At 36.9% G+C, this 18,713-nt stretch overlaps 1 long non-coding RNA gene across 1 annotated transcript in view; it reads right to left on the bottom strand.

Moving 5' to 3' along the window:
* Positions 1–12,102: 12,102 nt before the first annotated feature.
* The window catches only part of LOC120883951 (uncharacterized), a 37,555-nt gene continuing 30,944 nt past the window's right edge, over positions 12,103–18,713 (bottom strand). Inside the window, exons 2-3 of the long non-coding RNA XR_013435708.1 lie at positions 14,960–15,056; positions 12,103–14,244 (exon numbers count right to left, since the gene is read on the bottom strand). This is a non-coding gene — a long non-coding RNA (uncharacterized LOC120883951). The remainder of the gene's footprint in view (positions 14,245–14,959; positions 15,057–18,713) is intronic.

The following is an 18,713-nucleotide window of genomic DNA, read 5'->3' as shown; positions in this document are numbered from 1 at the left end:
GTTAACAGGATAAAGTCAGATGAAAATTAAGAAAATATAAAGAAAAGGGTTAGGGCCAGGCAATGAAATCAATAGAAATTTTAAGATAAAATTTTTTACAATTTTTACATTACAATAAAAACAATTATTCACTAAAAAGAGTCAAAAAATAAAGAAGAGGTACAATTTTAAAAAATAAAATAAAGAGATACAATTCAGACAGATCAGTATCAACTATAGGGAAGCCACAGTGATTGTTCCTATAGGAATCAGCTGGGCTGGTTGGCGTGAGAAGTACCAGAAGAAGGATCATGGTAAGAACAGGGACCATGACATATGGCATGGGGTTTCAGCCCCAGTACATGCAATGGTTCTTCAATACAGCATGAACAATGCACTGACTCTTCTAAATTCATTTTACACTGAACAGGGCTCTTGCCTTTCAGGAGTTTGTCCTTCCATCCCATGCCACTCCACCCACCCTGCAAATAAAAACTGCCTGTCTCATCCTGGCTTTGCCAAGGACATCCATCTGTACTCTGTCCACATAGCTCCACTGCAGTGATTCTGAGGTGGTCAAGTTGGACCAACTCATTGCAAATTTCCTGCTCATTTCCCAGATTGTGGTGGCTGTGGTCTAGTATTAGAGAAATATTATTTCTTATTTAAACATATTGGGACACCAATTAAGGACTCCTTAGAGGTAGTCTTCAGGAAAGGGTACCAAAATCAAATGCTTTTATACATTATGGCCATGATATGGATGATGAGCTTGGGACCTTGTTTATTCATTTTAAGGATGAAATATCAGAAGCAGATGTTGTTTATCTCTTGGAAATTTTGATTAAAATTCAAGAAATTTTAAGTAACTTGGACAAATTATCAGAAAAAAAGGTTGAGCAATCTCAAGAAACATACATTGAATGTTGCAATTTTAAAGTAAATTAAATCACTTATATGTAAAATTGGAACATTGAAGTACTTTAATATAAAATGTACATGATTATTAATAAACTTTAAAGGTTTAATGCTCAGACAGAGGCTGCAAATTTGTGACAGCAATAAATATTTCAATCCAGGTTTTTGTAACCCCCCTTTGGGAGTTAAAAGGTAGAACTTGCTGAACTTAAAATAAAAAAATTTTAAAAGTTTCAAATTCATCCACAGCTTTATCCTTGAAATTAATCAAACTACTTTAAAACTGTAAAAAAAAAAAATTATCCATAGGATTTTGATGACTAATTTATCTACATAGTAGATTATCCACTACACAATTTAAGAGAAAAAAATATATCTTGAAGACACATCAGAAGAAAACAGTAACATTGGTCATAGAAGGAGAAAATGAAACTGTAAAATGAAATCTTAATTGGCATAAAAATTGTTAAAAATGAAAAATAGGAAGCCCAAGGAATGACTGATGTAGGATTTTCCTGTTTGTGAGATTCTTTTTTACTAAATCTATAAATAAAAGAAGTTGGTTTTCACAGTGAGGTTTGGACCTCAGAAGCTATTGGTAAGCAGTTACCTATGGTCTTGCCTGCGGTACTGGTCCTGGAGATGGACCACAGAGAAGAGTCCAAACAGGGAGTGAAGATGGAAGCCCCTGCTCTCTTTCCAACTTTAAAGTGATTTGAGGCTCTTCCCCCAGTGTCTCCTTTTCATGCAAGTATACTGGGGAGTGTCCCCTAACTGAGTCATTTATCTACCAGTTAACTCAGGACTGGAAACCAAACCAGAAGAGATGGAGAAAGTGTGTGAGCCTTGGTGGGCCTGGGGCTTTCCTGGGAATGAAAGGGATGGCAGAGGAGGGATGGAAAGGGTGGCCGGTGGGAGGAATGCACCTCCGGTGGAATCTTCACCTCAGTCCATTTCTGGTGTGTGCCAAAGGTCAACAGCCCCTGACCTGGCATAACTCTTGAGTTTGGCATGAAATGATGAAAGTTTAAAGAACTCCCTTTAAACTTGTAACAGGCACAAGTTCCAAACTCCACGAGGTGCTTTCATCTGCAGAGCTCCAGAGATGTTAGGGAAGGGCAGAGAGTGAACAGTTTGAAAATAGTTAGGTCCCTTCAACTAAAATTAGTTTCTGGCAAGAGCTCTCAGAAACACTGGCCTACATTTTCCAGAACTGTTGTTCTTGTGCTTTTGCCTAAGTGTTTTTGTAGCTTTTGAAACAATTTAAATATTCATTTAATGTCATCTAGATGCTGAAGTCATATATCACTTTAATAAAAGAAATAACAGCTATCCTATCAACATCATGCTAAAGTAAAAGTGTATGTAGACAGTTACCTGGGGGTGGGGGTGGGGAAATCTTCTGAGATTTGAAAGACAATTAATTTTTGCACTAATGACTAGCATCTTCTCTTAAAATTAACTTTTGAGTCATCAAATTATAAAATGATACGAACGTCTTTTTGATATAAAGTAACAGAACAGACTCATTTAATGAAATCAATTTAGTAGCTGTGTGTCTTACCAATGTCTTTAAAGACATCTTTTTACAAACGGCAGTCAGGTTGGAAAAAAAAAAAAGTCTTTGTTTCAAAAAGAAACAGTCTCTTAAACCCTTGTAAGTATAAATTATTATTCACAGTACTGTCTAAACAGAAAGAAATTCCTTGACTCAATGAAGCCATCTCAAAAAGTTTCAGTTAATAGAATATTATGCGCTATTGTACCCGTGTGTTGAGCCAAATCTCACACCTCAAACACAGAGTCGCTTATTAGATTTTATTGCAAGAATCTTTTATATTATACTAAGACTTTTTGTTTTTAATAATGATACATGGAAAATTGGAATTCAGCCAGAAAAAGTTTCCTTTCACCTAATCTACCACTTGAACAAAAATATTTCCTGTAGCCATTACTACTTCCCATTGTTTCTGTCTGTATTAAAATTCCCAAAGCACAAAATTATAGTAGAGAATGAAATTAGAAGCACTATCAAGATCTGATCTAAAAGTGACCTTTGCACTTGGACACTACTTTTCCTGGTTCTACAGGAATTACTGTGTGCACTTATGGTAGCAGCACGAGGCAGAATGCCTGCTAGGGTCCCCAGCACAAAAGGAATCAGCAAATTCATGAATCCTCCTCCTGTTTGTATCTCAGTTTTAAAGGTTAAATGTTAGTTTGTTTTCGATGCTTGATGCTTTGGTCACAGGTGTTTCTATAGGATGGTGCAGAGTGACTGACTTCTTCCTAGTATGAAATGTAAGGATAAGAAATTCCAACCAAATGTGGTTTCATTTGTCTTTTGACCATAAACATTAAAAAGCCTATGGAATAAATGAATAATTCAATTCATTACATTAATAATATATTTATGATAGAAATTGTGCAGAGCACTATGTTATTATCATGGTAAAGCTTAAATCGAGTGAGTAAAACCACACTCACATACACACACACACACACACACACACACACACACACAACTAATGAAAAGATGCACATCAAGTTGGACTAATGAAGAAAGTATTCCAGGACAAAAACACTGTCCCCTATGCCTCAGACACAGGTAGGGCTGATGTTTAATGGGCACTCGGCAACACAGCATCCGACTGATTGAACCAAGGCACCATAGACGAATTGGAAAGCCTCTTTCACTTTGGCTGTTGAAACCTCTCCATGGATGCCCCCTGCCCTAACCTCCCCAGGATCTGGAAGCCCATGGACTAGAGCCTGGCACAGAAGGAGCCCTCTGCTCCTTTACTTTGGTGGCCTGTGTCCTTTTTAGATGTTTGGTGCTTGGTTATTGGAAGCCAGGCTGATCACTGGTGACAGAGTAGCTAAGAGGAGGTGAAGGCGATGGGGAATTTGAGGTGAGCTGGAAGCAGATCCAAAGTTAATTGTTTCAAATGTAATCAGAAAACTATTCCTTGAACACAATAAAATGATTCCCTAAAACCCAAACACCTACAAGAGTTAAAATAACCAGATGAAATAAGTCTCCCCAAGAAGGTACATGGCAAACTGGAGAGTGTGCCCCAGAGATGCGGAAAGTTGCTTCTCTTGGACCCAGTATTGCAATGATTTCTGAGCTTCCAAGTGATTTTGGAAATCTGGATTTGTATGGTCTATGTATTGATTTCTAAATGTTGGCAATGAGTACCAGTTAAGACCAAAACCCCAGATGGGCCTCGCCCTGCCGTCTGCTGGTGGGATTCAGCTGGAAATCCATGAGTTGACATCTTCTGACTTAAAAATCTTCATTCTTTTCTGATGAGGCAGGAGCCTGTGCTTTCTCTTTTTACCGTAAACAGTGCTAGTTGAAAATCAGTGTTTTATGGCCCTTGTAATTTCATCAGTTGGCAAGTACACAGAACGCTGTAGAATTTTATGCCCTGAATGTGATCAGATATTTGAACCTGTTTCACAAATTAACATAGGAGGCATTCACGGGGCCAAGCAAAACAACCTAGGGTTATACAAAGGTCATCACTGATTCCTTCCCCGACCCCTTGTTAAGTGTTCCACAAGTATGTACCATTTAATTGGATCATAAATTGGCAATTCTTTTCTCTCTGACTTATTAAAAGTCTGGTCTAGAATTTGTACTAAGAAAATTCCAGAAAACCAGGCAAATACTAGAAAAGTTGTACTACAAAGCATGCTTAAATTCAGTAAAAATAAGATACATATCCCACTTCCTCATTTAAACAAAGTGAGGACAAAGACAGAGCCTCAAAGCCAGACCTGAAGTCTTCCAGTGAAACCTTCCTGGATGTTTGGAGATCCCGAGTCAGAATTTTTTGCAGGGTCCACCTAGCTCTTCCCTCAAGTTCTCCCTTTCCCCGAGTCCTCGCTTAGAGTATGGGTAGACATCCAAAGACAATCTTGGGTGAGAAAATTCAGAAAGTATGCAGAATTTTGAATTCAGAAATGCCAACCTATTCATATATATATATAATTATTCCAAGTAAGGCAACAGAAGTTATATTCTCTTAACCAGAAATCTGCTACTGTAGCTATGTATGTAAAATATCCTTTTGTTCACTGAAATAGAAGTTAATTTTAGACTTAGGACATGATTTTAGAAAATACATATGCCATGTTGCATGCATGTAAATCCCAGTGGCTCAGGTGGCTGAGGCAGGAGAATCACAAGTTCAAAAAGGGCCCTAAGCAACTAAGCAAGACCCTGTCTCTAAAAAATTATGAAAAAGGGCTAGGGGATCTGGCTCCATGATTAAGCACCCCTGGGTTTAATCCTCGGTACCAAGAAATCAAGGAAGGAAGGAGTATACTTCAGGTAGAAATGGAACTGTTTCAGTTAAATATTTAAGTTACATTCCTAAATTTTTTCCCCAAAATGGACTCTAAAAATCACATGGATTTTTTTATTTGTTCCTTAAATATGGTCACATGTGTAAGCACATGCAAATGTACTTTATACAACTACTTGTAAATATTTTCAGAAGTCCAAGGGAAGTTACCATCCCTAAACCATTCTCCCCATATCCTGAATATTGAATCAATGATCACACAAACAAGAGATGTCGATTTCCCCTCCTCATGAATCTGATGGAACAGCACAGTGTCCAGGAGGAAGGACTTTGGCATGAGAAATCTAGGGTCCAACATGCACAGCTGCATGAATGAACAGCTTCGCAATACCTGCAAGTCCCCTCAGGGGTCATCAAAAGGTTTAAGTGAAATGATGCACAGCAACAAGCAGACAACATGCTTTTACAAGGTTCATCGACACATTTTAGGTCTTAGGTCTTAAAATCATTACGTTTATCAGAAACAATAATGAAAATGAATGTCTCACTGGAAGAGTTAGCACAGTAATTCAAAGTTACCCTCATATTTAGTGGCTGTTAAACATTTATGAATAACAATAGAGCAAGAGAGGGTAAGAATATTGCCCTCCTCAAAGAACTGTGGAGCAAAACATGCCAGAGAAATTGAACACTCACTCCACCTAAATGTAATAATTACATGTTTTTTTTCTCCCTTTAATAACTGAAGAACAGTTTTTTTTTTTCCTCCAGGCCCTATGCCTGCAATTTCAAGACATTTCAGTGAATGAAGAAGGTGATATCACATAGTTTCATCAGGAATTTGTTTTAGCTTTTGCATCACTGTGATGGAAATATCTGACAAGAACAACTTAGAAGAGGAAAAGTTTATTTGGGGCTCACTGTTTCAGAGGTCTCAGTTCAAAGATGGCCAACTTTATTGCTGTGGGCCTAAGATGAACAAGCACATCATGGCAAAAGGACCCAATGTAGGAAAGCTGCCCAGAGAGCGGGGAAAGGGCAACAGGGAATGTGCACCCCTCCAGGCTACACCTACAGTGATCCACCTCCTCTAATCACCTCCTGCTTCCCTGCAGTTATCACCCAGTCAGTCCATTTAAGCCAGGATGGACTGATTAGGTCATAGCTCTTGCACTCCAATTATTTCACCTCTTAAACATTTCTGCATTAACAGGAGCTTTGGGGGTACCCCTCATATTCAATTCATAGCAGAAGCTGATATAATAGAAGGAGTATGGCCTTTGAATATGTGAGGATCTATGTTTTGACTCTTAATCAAACTGCACAAAACTGTTGTCATAAAAACTCACAAATGACTTCTCTAGAGTCCAGATTCTTCACCTCCAAAATGGGCACAAGGTAACTAACTAACTCACAGGCATTTCAAGAATTGAGTAATCAAGCAACTAGCCCCACTTCAGGCACAGAATACTCAAAACATGGTAATTACCTTCTCTATTTTCTTCTTTCTCAGGCATTAGAATCACTGAGAGCTGAACTTCCTCAATTCCTGTACTCAGCTTTAATTAAGCAGTGAGACCCTTAAAGGGACCCTGCCTTCCTAATTTTGAGATGCCCTCCAACCACCTCTTCTACCACCTTCTCAGTTTCTAGATCTTTTGCCCTTTCTCTATCAGAAACATAAAATATGGAGAAACAGTCAAACTATTTGCACCAAATCAATATAAATTTTCATTCAAGAACCTTTGATGTCATGACTTCCAATCAGAAAATCTGGCAACCAAGTAACTCATTTACTTAGTTTTCTCTTTCTTTTATTAAGCATACTCAATTATTTGGGTCACTCTTTGTCCACATCATACATTTTATTACCTACCTTCTTCTGACACCATTTCCTATTTCCTAAAATGGTCATCCTCTTTAAGAAATTTTTTTTTTCGTAAATAGTTTCTCAAAAAGACTTAGAATCTAGTTACTATGTGGTTTCTTTGTAAGTGATAAATAATTTTACCTAAGGACAGTCATGTATCTCTTAACTACTCTGGCATGCCTTTTGCTTAAGAAAGGGGATAGATATATCTTCTGATGTCATAGACTATTATGTATGGAATAGTGAAACAAATTTAAGGGAAAATATCATGATAAGCCAGAGGACAGACAGAGGGTGACATGGTAGCAGAAATTACACCATGGTATAATTGTACAGATAAGTAAAAAGTGAGGACTTCTTTTTTTGAAATTTTCTTAACTATGAATAACAACAATGTTAGACCTATTTAAATGCTATTTACATTCTGGAAGATGAGAAAAAGGCTTGATTGGAAAATATTGTTTCTGCTGATTAAAAATCTCTTTTATTTTTTTAATAGTATTGAATAGTCTAGTTACATGAGTCTTGCCTTGATGACTCTGGTGAGGAATTGTCTCATGCAAGTCGAGCTGCATGTGATAAGCAACTGCAGCAGCAGCCCCATTGAGATCCTTCAGGAAATGTGCAGATCTGTTAAGTTCCAGTGCTGTGGTATAAGGTGGATTTTCTTTTCACTTTTGGTCTACCGGAATACGTAGCTGCATGAGAGCAGTAACTATGCTTTGCTATGGTTTGGTTGTGAGGTGTCCCCTCAAAGCTCACATGTGAGACAATGCAAGAAGGTTCAGAGGAGAAATGATTGGGTTATGAGAGTCTTAATTGAATCAGTGAATTAATCCCCTGATAGGGATTAACTGAGTGGGAACTGTAGTGGTGGGCTGTGGCTGGAGGAGGTAGGAATTGGGACATGGCTTGGAGGGGTGGCTGTATATTTGTATGTAGCCAGTGGAGTCTCTCTCTGTTTCCTAATCACCATGTGAGCTGCTTCCCTGTACCACACTCTTCTGCCATGGTGCTCTGCCTCATCTTGAGCCCAAGGAATGGAGCCATCCTTCTCTGGACTAAGACCTCTGAAACCATGAACCCTCAAATAAACTTTACCTCTACAGTTGTTCTGGTTGAGTCCTTTTAGTCACAGCAACAACAACAACAACAAAAAATCTGACTAAAACAATGCTTTACCATAATTGTAAAAATCTAGTGGATCATCAGGGAAACAAACAGAAAATAAGAACAAAAAGAGATCTTTTAAAATCTCCAAGAATATATCGTTGAGTAATGCCCAGTTAACCGATTGACTCTAATGATGATTTCAACTATTAAAAACCTAGACTAAGTTTTTATCCTTTTCAGGACATCTGTATATGTGCACTAAATGTAAACTTTATATAGGAACCGTTTTTCTTCCAGTTTCCCCTTTTTCTCTGTACAGCAGGCCTCAGCCTCTATCATCTTATGATAGCAGCCAAATGTGTTGCACTGTAACTCCGAGTTAAAAGTACATTGGCCTATTTTCTGAACACAAAATTGGGACATATGGTCGGACAAAAGATTTTATGCCTCTTCCAGTGAAAGAGATAGTCTGGAATAAATAACTCAGACACCAAAAATACAGGAAATTCTAAGATGTTTCAATAATTTTGGGTGATAGAGAACATTTAGAATCAGGGCTGTCCCAGAAAACTCACAATGGAATGGCGTGATCTGTACCTTGCTTTTGAACGTCTTTCTCTCCTGTCTTTTGGTTTCCAACTTACTTCTAGATTATCTAATGGACTCCAACTGTGCTACATGGAACACTGAAAAACCCATGTGTTGTGCAAATGAGGGCAGGGGCTCAGCAGTCCACCTTCTAGGACTGCTAGGGCAGAGTTCACCAGGGAAAAAACAGAAAGAGAAGCACAGGGCTAATCCCTGGGTGCCTGTGATACTTTAGGGCAGTGTAGGAGAGAGCCTGTCTTTGCAATATCAAGCTCCCTGAATGAGGAAGTTAGGGCTATTCCTCCAGCACTTATGGCCAGGCTAAGGGGCGGGTGCAGGGAGAGTTCCAAACCCTACAGTTGATCTGAAGTTATAGCTATCTATTATTGCATCAAAACAAACCCTGAAACACAGTGCCTTAGCAAATATTTTATTATTCAGGGAAATCCCAGCTAGGTACTTCTATTTAATATGGCATTGATGGAATCTGAGTTGTGCTCAGCTGGTCAATGCATTCCTCCAACAGGGCCTCATTAGCCTGTCTGATTCCTTGATAGAGATACCTGGGAGGACAGGTTGAGGCTGACGGTATCAACCATAGCACCATAACATGCCCTTCTCCATGTAAGGAGCATGATAGGCTTTTTGCATGTTGGCTTGGACTCTCTGAGAGTTTCGGTGAATAAGGACAAAATTGCATGAATTTTAATGAACTAGCCTTAGAAGTCACATGGTGTCAGTCAGCTGTACTCTATTGTAAAAGCAGTCGCAGGCTTACTCAAATTCAGACCCCATTCATCAACGAGAAAGAACATCAAATATTTGAGCCATGTTTACAAATCAGTCCTAGGACTGAGTGACTTAAGCATAGAGACCGAGTTATGTAGAAGGCATACAGTTATGTATAAGGCAACATTTTGGGTGGGTGGCTGCCTGCTGGTCCTCACTCTTGAACAAGTAAAGCTCACATCTGATCATGTGTCCCAATTATTCTGACTTTCAGTAACAACTAAAATCTATTGCTATTTGCTATTTGTACATTTTCTTAAGGTAATTTAAAAAAAATTACTCCTAAAGGAATTGCAAAATTGTAAATAATAAAGTAACTAAAAAGAACCACCTGGTCTTATGATTGGAGTCTCAGATTTTAAATATTACAAACTGTCCATGTTGGTTTTATTCCTTCTATTTTAATTGGTCTGTGTAATCCTCTGCACTCAACCAAATCAGTCATTGACCTACACGTAGGTCAAGTCCTATGAAGCTTTCCTCAGCACTCACAGTCCAAAATAATGTCCTCCCCCTCACAAAAACTTTTGTCATTTGTATAAGTCAGTGGCTTCCTTTATTGATGTTTGGGTCTGTGTTACCCTAATGCTTAGCTAAGACCTAAGCTTCTTGACGACAGGAATCACTGTTTTTTTTTCCTCCACAGTGTCTGGCTCATTGATTGCTAATTGATTGATGATTAATTCAGTAGTTGATTGATTGATAAACTACTCTACATAGACTATCAGAATTTTATTTGTTGACAAATAGCTGTTTAAATAAATGTAAAAGAATGATTCATGATCCTCATTTGAGGTCATTTCACATTTTGCATTTGGAGCTAACCTCTAGATAGGAGTTTACAGTTTTCTCTGAAATGAATGACTAAGCTGAATGAATAAAAGATGATTATTTTCCGTAGTATTGCACCTCTTGTTTCCTGGAATATGACCCCAAGCCTCAACTTCCTCATCTGCATATAACAGAGATAGTCATTTCTGCCCTACAGAAGGATGTGTAAGAATTAAATGAGATAATACCTGAAAATGTTTAGCACAGTCCCTGGGACTTCATAAATCCCTCCCCTAATTAGGAGAGCAATGGTAATTTCAGGAGAAAGTATAATTGCTGCTGATTTCAGTATCATTAATATGTCCTCTGTCTTAATGAATCTCAAGACATTTGTTCTGTTATTTTATTTTCTTTCAATGAAATGATTCTCCACAGATTGGAGATCAGTTGTTGATCTAACCAGTTTTCTTTGTAGTTTTGTTTTCTATTTTAATAAGGGGTCAGGAGAACGTGTCCCATAAGGTTCAGAGTTGGCCCTCCTGTGTCAAGATTGCAGCTCCAGAACTCATGAGCTCTGTTACTATGCGCATTGCTGAATTTCATAATACCTCAGTTTATTCATCTCTAAAATGGGAGTGATACAAGGTATCTGCCATAGTTATTATAAAAATTATTATTAGAATACAATATGTAATGCTTTACTTGCCAGGATGGGTTTGGGTAGAGAATTTCTTCCCCTCCTTAAACATAAAGGTGGAATTTACAGTTTGAAAAAACCTCAGAAGCAATCTAGCTCAGCTCTTCAACCACATCACAGTGCTCTATAAATACTTCCCTTAAATGGTTATTCGGGCTTCCATGGAGGGAAAGCATAAGCTCAGGCAAACTTTATGAAGATTCAATTGTATCTTAGTGTATCCAAATTTTATTTTAAATAATTGCACATTTTGATCCAGAACCTTCACTCTGGAGTACTCAGAAAAGTTCTCTTTATTTGGTAAGCTTGAAGTCTATTGCCATCTAATCCCAGGGGCTGCCATTGACCTTTCCTTCCTGATGTGCTCTGACCCCTAGAATGTTTCTGTGCAGTTCTCTCACTACCAGACTGGGCCTACCTTCTTTTAGTGGGAACCACAAATGAAGACAATAACAGGAGCATTCAGCACAGTGTCAGGTTATTACATCTTTGGTTCTCGTAACTTAAATTCTGTTGAACGCAGCCCAAGTGTTGACTTTGCAATTCAGTTGTACCATCGTCTAACACTGTTATTTTCTTCCAACTACCTCAATGATTGTGAAAATTTATGATAAAATTATACTCAATTACACTGAGTTAAAACTACTCTTTATGTCAAGTTTTATTTTTATAAGTGGAAAATGCAATTCTGGTTACAATCCATGTAGTACATGTAATCAGAGGAACAACTCGTAAAACAAAGGAATCTGGGGCTGGGTATATAGTTCAGTTGGTAGAGTGCTTGCCTAGCATCCATAAGGCCTTGGGTTCAATCCCCGGTGCTACCACAAAAAAAAAAAAAAGGAACCAAAAAAAAGGTCAATACTTTTATATATTGTCCATTTTTCTAATAGTTTAAAAAACATTCACAGTAAAAACAAACATTAATATTAAGATTTTAAGAACTAATAGCATATGGAATATTTTACCCCATATATATATATATATATATATATGGTTTGAAAATAAAAATACATGTAATTATTGTTTTATTTTCAGTTTTGCACAACAATGTGTAAATGTAAAGTTGATCTCTTTATTTTAATTCTTGAAACTTTTAGTTGACAAATAACAATTGCATGTATTTACAGGGTACAGTGTGAAATTTCGATACATGTATATACATAATACAATGTATAATGATCAGATCAGGGTAATTCTCATAGATAACAGCATTTCTTCATGGTGAGAACAGAATTCTCTGTACCATTTTTAACTAATTACTTATTGTCAGCCATAGTTACCCTCCTATGATATAGACCATTAGAAATTATTCCTTCTATTCAGCTTCACCTGGTTCCTGTCAACCATCCCCTCTCCATTCTCCACTCTTCCCAACCTCTAGTAAGCACTATTCTACCCTCTGCATCTATGAAATCCACTTTTTTAGCTTTCATACATAAATATATATGAGAACTTGCAGTATCTGTCTTGTATTACATAGGATGATGGTTGATTATTTTTTATAATAAAGTTAAATTACATGACGTTTTCAACCAACATTGAGAAAGTAATGCAGATATTTTCCATACTGATCTGGTTGAAAAATGTTGGTCCAGCTGTCTACAGTTGAAGCATCCAAACTTTTTTTGATAAAGTTGATTCAGCCAACTTTTTTTTTAAACCAAAATGATTTTTTTTAAAGAGAGAGAGAGGGAGGGAGGGAGGAAGAGAGAGGGAGAGAGGGGGGGGGGATTTTTAATATTTATGTTTTAGTTTTCGGCGGACACAACATCTTTGTTTTGTATGTGGTGCTGAGGATCAAACCCAGGCCCCACGCATGCCAGGCGAGCGTGCTACCGCTTGAGCCACATCCCCAGCCCCAAAATGATTTTTTTTTAAATAAAATAATTTACTGGGCCTTCAAGATGACAGTGAAGATAGTAGTATGGGTTGTTTCATTCCTCCTTTTCTCAGCCTCTTTTGGGTTTATTAACTATTATGCACAATAGAACAAAGTTACAGACTGAAGGTGGTCAGAAAATAATAATAATAATAATAATAATAATAATAGTAATAATAAAATCAGTAATCAAAGTGTTTTAGGTCTCGAAAACATAGTAATAAAGAATAGCAATAACAAACAGGAATAAGGAATGTTAAACAGAAGGGGGAACAAATTCCTAGTCAGGGAAAAGATTCTAATTTGGATTTTCCTTCTCAGATCTTACACTAGCAGTTCTGAAATTTTCCAAAGACGCCCGTCTCATTTGTGGGCAGTCTGACTGTCCCTATTCTAGCATAATCAATTATCGTCACCAAACATGTTAAAAGTGTTGAGGCAAGTAATTTCTGGCTGTGTTTAGGAGTTTAGTTAAGACCAACTCTTTCAAACCACAGATTGATTATGTTTAGGTTAACAATTGTTTTGATACTATGTCTGATTTCTTATGTTATCACTAATACTTTGCAGGAAATTCACACCTAACATCCAGAAGAGCCAGCTTATGAGTAAAGGAGACTCAAACACTAAAACACAATCATTTAAAATGTTACCTTGGTAACATTCATCTTTTTTGATAGATCTTCTCAATTTTATCATTTCCATCTGAAAAGAGGATACGATGGCTTAGAGTGTGAGCATCAGCCTTCATTTAATTTCCTTCTGGACATAGGCTGATCAGAGATTCTAGTCACCATGCCTAAGAAAGAACAGCCCTGAGTCTAAAGGCATGAAGTAACTGGATAATGTAGGCATTCTTTGTGTTTAAATATCCAATCCGTGTTTCACTAAAAAGGAATCCAAATGACATAGTACCGCATTACCAAGCAAGCTGCAGAGCAAAATAATGCAGTCCAATTTAAACAACCAAATACAGTTTTGAATATCATAACTTTTTCATATTGCACCTCATTTTATTTATTATTAACAAGATTTCCTCATTAAGATTACTTACCCAAATAAATTTAGAATGCCCACATTTTATGATTTTCTTCTGGGCAACCGGAATACCTAGTTATAGAATTCAAAACTTTTATGGATTTCCTCACTCATTTAAGCAATCTGGGTGCTAAAAGACACAGAGGGTATCTATCTCCTGCAGAATGAGGTACAGCAGTGAGGTTTTTCTTTACTCATAGTGAATGCTGCAGGAAGGTGATACTTTCTCTTCTGTGTTCTCTTTCCCTGGAGAGCTGAGATTTCATACTCTGGTAACTTCTTACTGGAAAAGAAGAGGCAGAAAGCAAGTCTGTGAAGGTTTATTGGCCAGATGAACAGAGAATTTTGATTTCAGAACCCAGAAGTTTTATTAAAATTTTGCCTTGTAATATAATCTAATGATCAGATGATTTTGTCATCTACTTAGTGCTAAAATAAGAGGAACATGTCTTGCACTATGGATTTTTTTAAGGTAACCTTAAATTTTTTAAAATCAAGTCTATGTATTGGAATTTTCAATATCCTTATTAAACTTAGTTAAGATTTATCTATTGGGTGATGATAAATCATATTAAATTTTGATTTATCTGTTTTCTTCCTAGGATCAGATCAAATGACTTTGGAAAAATAGAACCCCAAAACAAGAAAAGCAACATAAAAGTACTTCAAATGCCAATAGGAATTCCTTGTATTTAAAAAGGAGTATTCAATAAAAACAGAAATTCTTCCCTTTACACTTATCTTTTTACAGATTATTAAAATTACCAAAGCAGGATGAGGTACCCAATACATATTCATATCATTACAACTTGGTTTTGATTGTCATTCTCATGAGGCTGTACACACTATTGAGCTCTTACATGACTCGGTTTTTTCATTGATGAAACCGTATGTTGCTTCTGCTGTCAGTGATGTGTAATCAATTTCTGCAGCTTTATTTGTACTGTCGACAGCACAAAAGCAAATTGAGATTAGCATAAATAATTGTAGCATCTAACCTTTTGGTTAGCGTGAAGCCATATGTAGGAAATAAAAGTAAGATGCTGCAGTGGCAAAGAATCATCAGTTCCACGCGTAGTTGTTGATGGACAAAACCTATGAAAGTCAAATGAAATAAGAACAAGTGTCCTTGTTAATTAGTGTTCAAGCATACTAATAGAACTGTACACTTGATCATTTTAGAGAGGTAATTCATTATACAAATAAACTCAGGAAGAAAGCTCCCATGTGAAGAATTTTCATAAAAGTGACATCTTTTCCTGGAGATGGTGGAGTGAGGTGATGGAAATCTCTAGTGTCCTTTCTGGTCTCTTCACCTCTCCATCAAAGATGCCCACGTTCTATTCCTTTGTCTATGAAGAGGCTGCTTACTTACAGGGCAAAATGGGCTTTACAGTGGTGGTTAAGAAAAGAGGTAGGAGATTACCCTAGATCATCCTCATGAGTCTACTGTAATCAAAAAGTTTATTTTAAGTAAAACAGGGAGGCTAATCAAAGCAATGATCAGAATGATGCAGCTGACCTTCAATATGGAAAGAGCCATGGGGCAACCCGGAAGGGCTGAAAGGGACCAGGGAGTAGATCTTCTCCTAGAACTCACAGAGAACTCTGCCTTGCTCATCCATCTTTGATATTAGCTCAGAGACCCATTTCAGACCTCTGATCTCCAGAATTATAAGATAATAATTTCATGTTATGGTCATTTGTTACAGCAGCAATGGAAACTAATACTGGCTTCCAGCTATAAGAATTTATGGATGAAAATGAAGTCATCTCAAGCTGGAAGGTATAGCAACCAAGATGCAGAAAATAAGTCACTCCCAGTTAGTGCTGAAACCAGAATTCAATTGGGTCTTTCTCTACCACTACTCTTGTTAGGGCTAAGAACTTGGAAGTACTTCATTGCAGAATCTACAGAGTCTATCTTAAAGTGAGAGAAGACTGCTTTTTTCATGGTCAAATCATTAGGAAAAATTAAACTACCCCAGCACTGAAATTTTTTTAAAAAAAATTAAGCTAACATATGCCAGGTTCTATATAAAAATAAAATGCTTAAAAGACTGTAAAAGAATCTCAGAAATGTGCATGGCTCTCAAGATTATCCAACTGCCAAGAATTTTAAGCTATTGTTTTGCACTGGAGGTGTTCTTAGACGGGTCAAAGTCAGGCTAAAAGAATTCACACACAATGGCATTTTTTGAGATAAAGAGACTTTTCTGTAAAAGCCCATTTTAATTTGGGTGAGTCAAAATTACATCCTTAGTAAGAAGAGTGGTAAAACTAAACATTAATGAAGAAAAAGCCTTCTAGAGCTTGCGCATAAGCAACAAAGAAATGAATCTGAATGAAAATTCTCAAGAAAGATAAAAAGAATTACTTTTAAACGGTAAACAATATTCATGCTTTATTTTGACCAAACTCTGACTGAAAAAAATTGAAGTAATTTTGAATCGGGGCATAATTAATTTTTATTTTTTATTAATTACTATTATTTTGATTGTACATATTTTAGGGTACAGTGTGATAATTTGATACATGTAAACAAGGTAGTTAGCATGTCCATCTTCTAAAACATTTTTAAAATTTTTTCTGGAGCTAGAAATCAAACACAGTATCTCTTACATGGTAGGCAAATGCTCCACCACTGTCACTCCCAGCCACTAAAATTTTTTATTAACATGTAATAATTGTACATATTTATCCGTTGAACTATGATATTTTAATATATGTGTATAATACGTAATGATCAATTCATTGGTAATTAACTTTTCCATCTCCTGATCATTACTTTGTCTTTGAAGCTTTCAAGCTCTTCTTTTCTAGTTATTTTTAAAATATATAATGTATTGTGAAATGTGATCATCCCATTGTGCTGCAGAACATTAAAGATTATTCCATTTAACTAGGTTCTGGTCCCCTTATGCAACCACCCTCTATCTTCCCTCTACCCCTTCCTTCCAAGTCTTTAGTAATTACTCTCCTACATTCAGATTAACATTTTTTAGCTTCCACATATGAGAGATGATATACAATGTTTATCATTCTGTGTCTGACTTATATCATGAACATAAAGCCCTCCAATTTCATCCATTCTTTCTGCAAATGATAGGATGTCATTCCTTTTTTAGGGTTCAATAATATTTCATTGTGTGTATGTGCCATATTTTCCTTATCCATATTCATCCACTGATGAAGTATCTAAGCTGATTATATATACTTACTACTGTGAACAGTGCTGCAATGTATGTGGGCATGCAGGGGTTTCTCTGATATGCTGATTTTGTTTCCTTTGCATATATATCCAGAAGTGGGGTAGCTGATCATATGATAGACCTATTTTTAGTTATTGAGGAACCTCTAGACTCTTCTCCATAATAGCTATATTAATTTATATTCCCAGCAATAGTGTATAAAAGTTTGTCATCCAGATTAAAGTGATCAGACAAAAAAGAGACATGTTAATTCACTTTTTAAGTCTAGTGGATAGCTGATATTGCATTTTTTTTAGCTCTACAAGGTCCTTGCCTGTTCAAAAAAAATGTTTAATCCTTCTTATATTTGATATTCCACAGCATTACTTGCAATAGTCTAGCAAATTTCTTCCACTCTGCTTAACTATCTAACCCATGGTTACGGCCAACTCATTCTGCAGACAGCCTTTTCTCCTACAGACATTCATTTGCATTCAGAGACTCTGATTATCACTCTATCTTTCATAAGTAGCATCCATCCCAAACAAACAACTCCATCCAAGGCCTCCAAAACCTTGGAAGCTGGATCCCCCTTCCCAAACATTCTTTTCTTTTTCACTTTCTCTCTCTCCTTTTTTTTCCCTATGGTGCACTATAATTACCATAATAGTTGGGCTCATAATGCCCTATTTGTACATGTATATTATTCAATCAATCTTATTCCCCTTTACATTCCCTTCCTTTTCTCTCACTTCTTCCCTCCCCGATCCACCTGTCTATTCTACTAATCTCTTTCCTATTTTCTTTGTTATCATTATTTTAATTAGTGTATTATAGTTGTAGATAAAAGCAAGATTCGTGGTCATGTATTTGCAGATGGACCTTCTTGATGACAATCTCTGAGAGAATGACCCTCAATCATCACCAAACTAACACTGTTTTTACCACTAGTTGCTTTCACTTCACTTCTCCAAGATATATCATCTTAAAACTCTCCTACTTCCCACTTATAAAAATCCCCATTGTAAATAATACTAATACTAATACTACTCATAATGGCCTCGTGTTATGGTTTAGATATGAGGTGTTCCCTAAAGCTCATAAAGTTTAGTGGTGGAATGATTGGGTTATGAATTTTAACCTAATCAGTACATTAGCCCCTGACAGGGATTAAGAGGGGAGTGGCTGCAGGCAAGTGGAGTGTGGCTGGAGAAGGTGGGTCATTAGAGTGTGCCTTTGGGGTATATATTTGTCCTTGGTGAGTGGAGCTCTGTCTCCGCTTTCCAATTGCTGGGTCCTGAGCTGCTTTCTCACACCTTTCTACCATGATGTTCTGTCTCATCTTGGGCCCAGACCAATGGAGTTGGCCATCTATCGATTAAGACCTCTAAAACTGCTGTGCGCCTCCAATAATTTTTTTCTCTTCTAAAACTGTTCTTGTCAAGTCTTTTGTTCACAAAAAAATCTGACTACAACTTTGTCTCTTTAAGTTTCCAGATCTCTCTCTCAACCTCACCTTTGTTAAGATAGAATAATTCATTTCAGCCTCTTCTTTCTACGG

The sequence above is a fragment of the Ictidomys tridecemlineatus genome, chromosome 3, assembly GCF_052094955.1.
Source record: "Ictidomys tridecemlineatus isolate mIctTri1 chromosome 3, mIctTri1.hap1, whole genome shotgun sequence".
NCBI classification, from domain to species: Eukaryota; Metazoa; Chordata; class Mammalia; order Rodentia; family Sciuridae; genus Ictidomys; species Ictidomys tridecemlineatus.
The sequence above is the reverse complement of the archived record's forward strand: the minus strand, read 5'-3'. Positions and strand labels throughout refer to the sequence as shown.